This window comes from Siphateles boraxobius, unplaced genomic scaffold (assembly GCF_051911475.1).
Source record: "Siphateles boraxobius isolate OS27281-9 unplaced genomic scaffold, OSU_SipBor_1 25, whole genome shotgun sequence".
Taxonomy (NCBI): Eukaryota; Metazoa; Chordata; class Actinopteri; order Cypriniformes; family Leuciscidae; genus Siphateles; species Siphateles boraxobius.
The window spans coordinates 19,049,703-19,060,213 of record NW_027508866.1 but is presented as its reverse complement, the minus strand read 5'-3'; the positions used below and the strand labels follow the sequence as shown (position 1 = coordinate 19,060,213).

At 43.8% G+C, this 10,511-nt stretch overlaps 1 long non-coding RNA gene across 2 annotated transcripts; it reads left to right on the top strand.

The window, feature by feature from the left end:
• The first annotated feature begins 3,562 nt into the window (after nucleotides 1-3,562).
• Nucleotides 3,563-5,004, top strand: LOC143749549 (uncharacterized). Of its 2 annotated transcripts, XR_013207018.1 has the most exons (4): nucleotides 3,563-3,801; nucleotides 3,880-3,941; nucleotides 4,013-4,153; nucleotides 4,233-5,004. It is a non-coding gene; the product is annotated as an uncharacterized LOC143749549 (long non-coding RNA). The 2 variants fall into 2 exon arrangements; XR_013207017.1 differs by having other exon boundaries at nucleotides 3,563-3,941.
• The last annotated feature ends 5,507 nt before the right edge of the window (nucleotides 5,005-10,511 follow it).

The following is a 10,511-nucleotide window of genomic DNA, read 5'->3' as shown; positions in this document are numbered from 1 at the left end:
GCAAGTGAGTATTCCAACGTTCCCCGGCCAAATTGATGCGTTGGACTTGTCCCTCCTGTCCAGCGACGAGCAATGTAAGGTTAGGGCTCTCTTGGTGAAGTATCAGTCGGTGTTTTCTGCTTTTGAAGGGGATTTGGGGTGTACTAATATCATTGCACATGATATTCCACTCATAGATGACACCCCGGTTCGACAACGGTATCGGCGAATCCCCCCATAGGAGTATGAAGTGGTAAGAGCACACATTAATCAGCTGTTGGATGCTCAGGTGGTACGGGAGAGTTGTAGCCCCTATGCCTCTCCAATTGTGCTTGTAAAGAAAAAGGACGGTAGTCTACGCATGTGTGTGGACTACCGTCAATTAAATTCTAAGACGAGGAAGGACGCATTTCCATTGCCTCGGATCGAGGAGTCACTGGACGCCCTGACTGGTGCCCGCTGGTTTTCCACTTTGGATTTAACCAGCGGGTACAATCAGGTTCCCATGTCAGAGGGGGATAAGCCAAAGACTGCTTTTTGCACCCCATTCGGGTTATTCGAGTGGAATCGAATGCCGTTTGGGCTCTGCAACGCCCCCAGCACATTCCAGCGACTTATGCAGCGACTATTTGGTGACCAGCAGTGCCAATCATTACTTTTATACTTGGATGACATTGTTGTGTTTTCTTCCTCTGTAGAGCAGCACTTGGAGAGGCTGGAGGTGGTCTTGAGCCGATTGGAGCATGAGTGCCTGAAGGTTAAGATGGAGAAGTGTGCGTTTTTCAAGACCGAGGTGAGGTATTTGGGCCATGTTATATCCGCCCAGGGTGTGGCAACCGACCCTAGTAAAACTGAAGCGGTGGCTCAGTGGCGTCGTCCAACCACGGTCACCGAATTACGCTCGTTTCTTGGGTTTGCCAGTTACTACCGGCGCTTTGTTGAGGGGTTTGCTAGGTTGGCAGCCCCCCTGCATAGGCTAGTGGCTGAGTTTTCTCGGGATAAACCGAAGTCTAAGAAACGAAACTGTTTAAGTTTGGAGGGCGCCTGGGATAAGCAGTGCCAGTCAGGTTTTGAGCAATTAAAAGGGAGACTGACCTCAGCCCCAGTGCTTGCATACGCTGATTTTTCCCTGCCCTTCATCCTGGAGGTGGACGCTAGTCATGGAGGGTTGGGAGCTGTTCTCTCACAGGAATACGAGGGTAGGGTACGGCCCATTGCATATGCGAGTCGCAGTCTTAGGCCCACTGAGCGCAATATGGACAATTACAGCTCCATGAAGTTGGAGTTTCTTGCGCTCAAGTGGGCCATGACTGAGAAATTTCGTGAATATCTGTTGGGTAATAAGTGTGTGGTCTTCACGGATAATAATCCTCTCAGTCATCTGACCTCGGCAAAACTCGGGGCGGTGGAGCAGCGCTGGGCTTCCCAGTTGGCGGCTTTTGACTTTGAGATCCGGTATAGATCCGGAAGGAGTAATAAGAATGCTGATGCCCTTTCCAGGCAGAACCCACCCGAGCAAGGGGCCGTCGGTGACTTATTCCCAGGGACGGTGGTACCGGTATCATTGCAGCAAGCTGTGGGGCTGCAGCCAGTTGTTGAGGCAGTACAGGGGGTGATCACCACAATGCCTGGTTACTCACCTGTTGATTTGAGTTTGTTACAGGAAGAAGACCCTGTGATTGCTGAGGTTTTGACTTTTTGGAGACGTAAGGCACGTCCTGGGCCTGAGGAGCGACGACGCATGTCTACTTCCGCCGTGGTACTTCTCCGTCAGTGGGATCGCCTGTTAGAGAGGGAGGGGGTACTCTATCGTAGGGTTAGAGCTCCGAGTGGGGGAGAAGAGATTTGCCAATTATTATTGCCCGCTGTGTTGAGGTCTGATGTCCTCATGCAGTTACATCAACAACACGGACATCAGGGCATCGAGCGCACCACTGAACTGATTAGACAGCGATGTTACTGGCCTGGCTTGTCATCAGATGTGGAGCGGTGGTGCCAAGAATGTGAGAGATGTCAGGTAGCGAAAGATTTGCATCCTTTGGCTCAAAGCTTCATGGGTCATTTGTTGGCCTCTAGGCCTAATGAAATCTTGGCCATAGACTTTACAGTGTTGGAACCTTCTAGGTCAGGAGTAGAGAATGTGTTGGTAATGACAGACGTGTTTAGCAAATACACCCTTGCTGTGCCGACTAGGGACCAGAGAGCGGAAACGGTGGCCCAGACCCTGGTAACCGAGTGGTTCTATAAGTTTGGGGTGCCCAGTCGCCTCCACTCTGACCAAGGGCGAAATTTTGAATCTCTCTTGCTTTGCAGCCTGTATGATGTGGATAAGTCTCGCACCACACCCTACCACCCAGCTGGTAACGGCCAGTGTGAGCGCTTTAATCGAACCTTGCACAATCTGTTGCGCACACTGCCAGTTTCCAGAAAGAGGGACTGGGTGTCTTGTCTTCCACAACTTCTCTTTTCCTATAATACCACCCCTCATCAAGTCACCGGGGAGTCTCCACATTTTTTAATGTTCGGCCAAGAACCCCGTTTGCCAGTTGATTTCTTGTTGGGTAGGGTGCAGGAACCAGTGGCGGGGAGGGTGCATGAATGGGTCCTCGAACACCAAACCAGGCTGCAAGTGGCCTTTGAAGGAGCACGGGAACGTTTACAGATAGTAGCTGCAAGGCGTAAGGAAAGGCACGACCAGCATGTTAAGAATGAACCTCTGGTTGAGGGTCAATTGGTGTACCTCCGTGACTATGGGGTAAGGGGTCGCCATAAGATTCACGATCTATGGAGTCCAGTTGTCTACCGGGTAGTGAGAGGGCCTCGAGAGGGAGGTGCGGTTTACACTATAGCACCAGTGGAAGATCTTAATTCAGTAAAAACTGTACACCGCTCACTGCTTAAGAGTCGGATTCAGAGGGAACCCTCGGGTTCTGTCCCCCCCAGTGATTCGGGTGATCCCTTGGTCCCCGTGTCACTGCAGGAAGAGGAAGAAGGGGAAATGGATCTGGTGATGGTGTCTACTGAGAGTCTCTCTGGTGGCCCTGGTTGTGTACGGCTAGCTTCACCTAAGCAAATTGCTCCACCACTGGCAGCGGGGTCTTCAGACCCCGTCCCTATGGGACGAGTGGTTATCCCTGATGAGACTAGTAGTGACGAAACTAATTCGGTGGCGGAATCCATTGGATGGGGTAGGGAGGCTGGGAGGACTGAGGTGGGGCAGCGACGGACTGGAAGAGTGACTGCCGGCCGACATGCAAATCTTCACCATCTCCCTAGGTCTCTGTTGGATGTAGCATCTCCAGTGTCCCATTCTGTAACCGTGGTGTTCAGACCTTGGCTCTGAATAACGTGATCGTTGGATTATTCATCGTCGGGGCGACGATGCAAAGGGGGGGGGTAGATTGTAGTGAAGTGCCGCTGTTTGTTGACGTCCTCTCTGTAGAGTGAGACTCCGCCCTAGATGCACGCAGGTGATCGGCATTCAATTCATTGATAAGAATTATGGTAATTCCTTCCAAGGGGTATATTAAGGTGACGGTGTTGTCACCGGAGATTGTGTGAATGTGCGACCGCGTTCTAGCACGTCATTATTGTTGCGACTGTCTGGTGCTCTGGCTGAGGTGAGTGTGGCGGCTGGTTTTTATGCTTGAGCCTAATGAACATTAGATTGAGTGTTACTTTTGTCAGGTTCTGGGCTGTTTGCAGAAAAGCACACGTTGTGCTGAGGGTTGCATGCCTGGCAACACGCGCTGTTTTCCGGATACCACCGTTTCGGTATGAATTGCATTCGGCATCGGGGGTGTATTGCTGCTTGACTTCCTGGTAGGTCTCTCTTTGGCCCTTTTGGCTGTATTTAATTAATGAGCGAATAGTTAATATTATGGGGTCTGTGTATTCCAGCGTATCATTGGGCTTTTTCATCTCTTGTCGACTGGGCGAGTGGCGCGATCTCCGCATGTTTGGTATGTGTGATCAATTGTACAACAGTAAATTAATGCTATGCATATTTTAGCTCATAGTCCGGCTTTTGCAGGTGGATCGATTTGCCGTTTTAAGGGCACTTGAAGACTACACTTGCCTGCTCTAGGACTTGTCGTCGCTGCTGTTCTGTTCCTATTAATGTTTTTGTTTGAGTTATTTTGCTTGCGTGTGTAATTCTGTTTTGTTTTTCTGTGTAATTTACCTTTTGTGCTTTTTGGGGTTTGCTTGTTGATTTATCAGTTTGCTTGGTAATTGGTGTTTTGTTTTCTTAGTTTTGGGTGTTGTTTTGTGTTTTATTTGTATTATAATTACTGTTTATTTTCTTTGCTCACTGTGAGATTATCCCCGACTGGTCCCAAGGGAAAGAGGGATTGTGAGTGGTAACCGGCCTGGGGAGATTGTTCCTGTTGGCCCATAGCGATCCATTCACCATCACTGACACTGATGAGTGCAGGTTTGAGTGGATTGCGGAGTGTTTTCATTTTAGTTACGTATATTATTGTATGTCTCGCATGTTGTGTCCTGTATATGGGTACCCATAGGTGAGGATAATTGTTTGATTTATTTGCTTTGATTTATTTTTTTATAATTCTTTATTTCTTGTGTTTCAGGCACTGTGAGCCCGGAGCAGGAGGGCTAGTTGTCCAATTAAGGTGGCGGGTCCTGATGAGACACAGTGTGTGGTCTGCAATCCAAGGTGATTGGTCTTGGTTGACGTGATTTGAGTGACGTGTAGTGCACGTGTGGGTGCTCTTTTACCATCGCTGACACTAGCGACGTCTGGCACTAGCTCGTCCTGCTTCGGGTGACCACGAGTCCTGTGAGCTGTTTATTGTGTGATGTTATAATTGAACGAAACTGACTGGCACGCCAGTATTTTATCTTTGTCTAAATAAAGAATATATTTTTGTATTTTTCCATATCCACGTCTCGGAGTATTTATGTAAGGGAAACACCGAACCTGTGTGTCTTTAATAGGACACTTCCCTGGCTTAGCGACCAGGGTGGCGTAGTCGATTTTTCTTTGTCTCTCTTACTCTCTCTCTATCCTCCCTCTCTTGTACTGCCTGCCACATTAACAAATTCTTTCTTTCTAACTTTGCTAATAAGCTAATAGAAGAGGTCAAGTCTGAAGAAAACCCTCATCAGTCTGTTTTCTGCTGACGAAGTTACTACAGGTTACAGGGGTCAACCACTACGTGACTTGCATGATTGGATTTACAGAACTGTACTTTTATGTGTATTTCTTTAATGAATAAAGTGAACATTATCTGTACTACTTTCTGAGGAGGGAATGTTTCAGTATGTTTTGGTAGTCTGTGCTCAGGCCCTCTACAACTTTGGAGGAACTGATTCCATTGTGTTTTTGTGTGTGTTGAATGCTCTGTGCAGGTCTTGTGATATGCAACAACAGACCCCGTGACCCATTTCTACGACCTCCGAGGTCATCACCGGACCAAGTCTTGGACTCAGATGACAATTATCTTGATTAATGTCGACTTACCCTCCTATCTATCCATAAGTGTAGAATTGTTTAGACTTTGTTTTCTTACCCAATCAGAAGTAGCCAACATGTATGTACTGATGTCATTCATGCCCTTAGAAATGGTATAACTGGTGTGAGATTTTGTGTACGGTTGTGTACAACCTCCTCGATGAAACAGCAAACTATTCTTCAGTAAATTTTTACTTATTTGATTGAATCTCACGAATCTTGGTCTTCTTTCATCATATCTGGTCCTGGATCTAAGCTGTTATCCCCTAACACAAGAAACATGGTAGACCATTGTTAATGAATCATGGGTAAATTCGCTAACCAGGAAAAAGGTGGATATATTTCATTATTTAACAAACATGTACAGTATACTCATTCATAAGTTACATTTATACATGTACAAATTCATAATTTCAAGTGTAGCTTTTTGTTTGTTTTATTGTCTATGATCTTCGTAACTTGATTTTAATCAAATAATATAAAATAATAACTAATAGAAGTATTTTATGTAAATAAGTACTAAAATTGTATATAATATTATATATAATAAATTAATATTAATAATAATGAAATAATATATAATTATAATGATATAATTATTTATTTGCCTGGCTAAAAGCGGCATACACCTCCGACTTCCGATTATTAGCGGCAGCTGACGTCCGGTTTTATTGGCAGTGTAGGGTATGGACCAATCAGACACATACTAATTATTCAATATATATATACAAAGGTTTATGAAACTCCTCACACAGCCCAAATGAACAAACACAAGGGCAGAAACAGTGTCATGTTACAGGGCATGATAAGGAGATTTTACGACCTCCGAGGAATGTGGCCCCATACTCAAGAGAGAGACTATGAAACAGAAACCCTCTTTAAAACAGACTTTGCTGCATTAATCATAGACTAACTTATCTATAAATGAACATGCATAAAACTGTGAAAGAAACAGTGTAAATGGTTTACTGTCTTGTGTACTATTAGGTATATATTATGGTATGTATCCTGGTATACAACTAACTAACGATCAATGTAACCTCACCTGTATCATGCCTCCTACCTAATTAATCCTCATTTAATGACTCACACTTTGATGTACATCACCTTCTTCTAGAATGCAGTGTGGATGTGTTGTAGCTATCTGAGCATTAATGAAGGTATAATCATGCTAGGGACAAATATCCGTAAATCAACTAAGAGCCACTTTCCCTCTCAGACATGTCACCTTTCTGATTGGTCGAGTTCAACCCTTAGGGGAGGATCTTTTCCAGGCCTTATTAGAGACAGTCCACATGTGACCTCCCTCTCTTAGTTCTTTCATCCAGCCGCAACACTGTTCTGGTGTTACTGGGGAACCCCCTCCACGGGGGCCCCAGGGCCCAGCAGGCCTCGATTCCAACCAGATATGGGCTCAGGCAGGAGAGAGAAGACTCTCTCACAAAGAACCAAGGACAATCTCAAGAGTTTTGGAACAAAGACTCCAACCAACAACGACTCCAATCACCCATCCTTCCTACTTCCTCACTTCTCCTGGGTGCTCGGCGTGGCCTCAACAGAGTCCCAGGCCTTGACCAAACCAGTCATGCGTTCCTGGAGAAAGAGAACGCTCAACCAACTTCCACTTGACACTGCCGGAACCATCAACGACTTCAATTTTCAACAACTTCAAGAATTGTTCCCATTACAAATGCAAGTATTCAATTCAATGAAATGTGAAAATGAAATTCTGACGGTTCTTCTCATAGACCCTCTTCCGGTTTCCAATTTCATCCTATCCCTAACCTATTTATGTATTCATGTGTGTATGTTGTTTAGTTTATTTATATTCATATAAATATCTATATTTAGTTAATAAAACTTGTACATAATATGTATTTGGTTCTGTTTTGTTTGCAATACAAGTCACTTTACGATCACGGTTTTTGCTACTGGCTCAAAGTACTGTACAGGCGAAGAAATAATTATTCTTCGGTGGCCATGGAAGATACCCTTTTCTTAGAATAAATTAATAATCAAAAGAGTTCGTTGGAAGAACTGATTAATTGATTGTAATATTAATTCAGTCACATCTAGTTAATCCAATTAACTGACCCAAATATTTATAATTAATAATAACAAGATATTATTGATTATTAATATTTCAAAAAAAAGCTGAGTTCCTTACATATATATGGTGGAGAATTTTAAGGCATCGTATTAAACATTGTATGCAAGCAGACAGTAATCAATCATATGTTGTCCCATAAGTTTTTATTAACATCTCATACATGCACGTACAAGTTTCTGGGTAAATCAGCAAAACTATAGCTTGAATATGCCTTCCTACGAATGGCAGAAAGTTCACAAATGCTATAAGGCATATTTAAATCGTACGATAAGAAACTCCTGATATTAGTGAAGAAAGCCTAATTTCAGATATAAATCGAGCATAAGCCTTCTCTGACGAAGAAATCTCAGATTAGCCGCGCGCATAAATGGTACCAGAACAAATTAACCTGATATGGACGAAGAAATCTCCATTTTCAGAATTTTTGAATGTGATCTGAGCGATGTTCCTCAATCACCGATTAAGGCCTTATTATGCGTTACGTCATTGTATTCATATTAAACCGCTGAATCGCTCATATGAAACAATCGCGTCGAATTAGTGGTATAAATTCTAGCCCAGCTAACTAATTTGCCATTGTCTGTGAAAGAACGGTGCTGTTTTGATTTGTTAAAAAGAGTCACTCACACGCAACGTCATGTCTAAGCGAGAGACTCAGTCCAAACTGTCAGCACAGCTCGTCCGCTGCTCCGGCCGATCTGTGTTGTTGGTTGGCATTGCGTCCGGAACGCGAGCAGGCGTTCCTATCTAGTTTTTCTGACAACAGCACCAATCTCACAGACCCTCGTGTAAACAAGCGACGGTTGTAGCCAATAGCTCCCTCAACTTACAAGTAAAACCCTCTAACTTACCTCGAGTGATAGTTTTAGCACCGCCTAAAAACTTAGACACGTTAGAGCGTAAAGTGTAACCTTAAACCAAAGACTATAGATTTTGCGTGATTTGAACTGAGTGATTTGAACACGAGTAATGAGAGTCAAAGCTCTTCGAGGCTTTGAATCAAAGGAGTCAACTGCGTCACAAATGATTCTTTGTTTGAAGCGCCCTCGCTGGCGACCCCTGCTGGTCAAAACATTGGAAGTGTAGCGGAAACTCAAATCAACGGAACACCTTTTACAAACCAATCGCAAAGGTTTTATCAAAAGGTGTAATCAGGTAATGGCAATCCGCGAGCTACCTAATATCGTTTAATATGAGGTGTCTTTCAAGGCACAATATCTTAGTAAACTGTAGGGCTCGTTTTATGAAAGCTTGACTTGAAAGTCAATCAGACCCTTTATCAAATGCGTCATTAAATGTGTACGAATCTATAAAGTGATACGAGATCACATAGAGACCAGATACACACTGGTTCACGAACCGTTGAAATTTAAAACAATTTCGAAACAGCTATGACGCGTAACGAAGCCCAGTTTAATAAAATCACGTGACCTTAGCAGTGATAGACATTACACACTCCGAATGATTTGAGACGAATGATTCACCCTGGTGTCAGAGCTTCACGAAGCACGTCTCATAAGAGGGTTAAACCACCCTCTTCTCTCTCTCTTTCTCTCTCTCGACCCCTTCCTCTTGGTTTCACTTTCAGATTGAAACCCAGATACTTTGGGTTTTTATTTGTGTTTCTTTTATTTTTACTTAAATCTACCCCTATTTTATTTTGTGTATTTACACCTGTTGAGCCTGAATCGTCCGATTCAGTTAAGTTGAATTTAATTAAATTGGGAATTTAATTAAATCAATTTGCTTATTCAAGTTCCCCCCTAGTTACCAGAGCTATGAGAACACACAATGTTTACATACATTTTTTTTTATTTTATTTCAATTTAGTTATTTACCTTTGTTTCAGCCTGAATTCTTATATTCAGCTAAAGAAAAAAAAAGGCTTGACTAAATTTGAAATTTAATTAAATTACCTTTCCTTTTAGTTTTCTTAGAGCTATAAGGACGTTCTAACTTTACCTTTACCTTATTTTAGATCACTAGTCACTATCCTCATCTTCTCTCTCTCTATAGGATTACAATATCTAGCGACTGTTGTTTCCATAGCGAGTTACACAGGTCATTAATATCCTACTTCCTGTCTGTGTTTTACCCATCCTCACTCCTTAGCACCAAGCTAAATACACGAAGTACGGCTAAACACAAACGCACAGTAGGCCCCAGACAGAACTGGAAACACTTCCCATTGTTTCTTCTTCTTCTTTTGGACCTTGAGATGTCTGATGTGTCCCTGGTAGCTTAGTCTAACAGCAGCATAACCCATAAGTGACTCCTGTTTACCTATGTCTCCTAGCTAAATCTAAATAGGTAAAACACTCCTTTCTTCTTTTCTGGTCTCATCCTATTGTTTTATTTTGGTTTTTCTCTAACTGTTACTCTCGGAGCACAACATGTGAGAAGAACCATCAGCATTTTTGAGTAATAGGTTATGACATGTAAGAGCCCAGTTATCAGTCGATGCTGCTTAAAGCACATCAACTAAGAGACTCAAAACTTTTTTTTGTTGTTGTGTGTGCTCAGCAACACTAAATTGTAGCTGCTCCACATAGCCATTCTCCCACACAGATAGCTCACCACCTCTGTAGAAACTTGCATTTGCCTTTGCCATTTCTCTCTCGTGTTCCCACAAGTGTGCCAGTAGGCCTCAGACACCCGGCCCTGCCACCAGGACCACCTGAAGACCCGGCAGAGCAGTGTCATGGACATCCTTCAGCCTGAAGCAGGCAACGACCTGCCATGGCAGAGGAAGGAACAGTTAGGCAACAACGAAAGCAGACGTCTGACACCCATCCTGAGCCACCAAGAGCTGACCAGCATTATCTTCTCCTTGGCCATGCTCCCGCAGGCCTCAAACAGGAGGTAAATGAACTAACGCTGCCAGCCACAGGACTCCACAGAGAACGAACCCTGCTTAACGGGAAAAGGCACAGGACAGATGCAGAG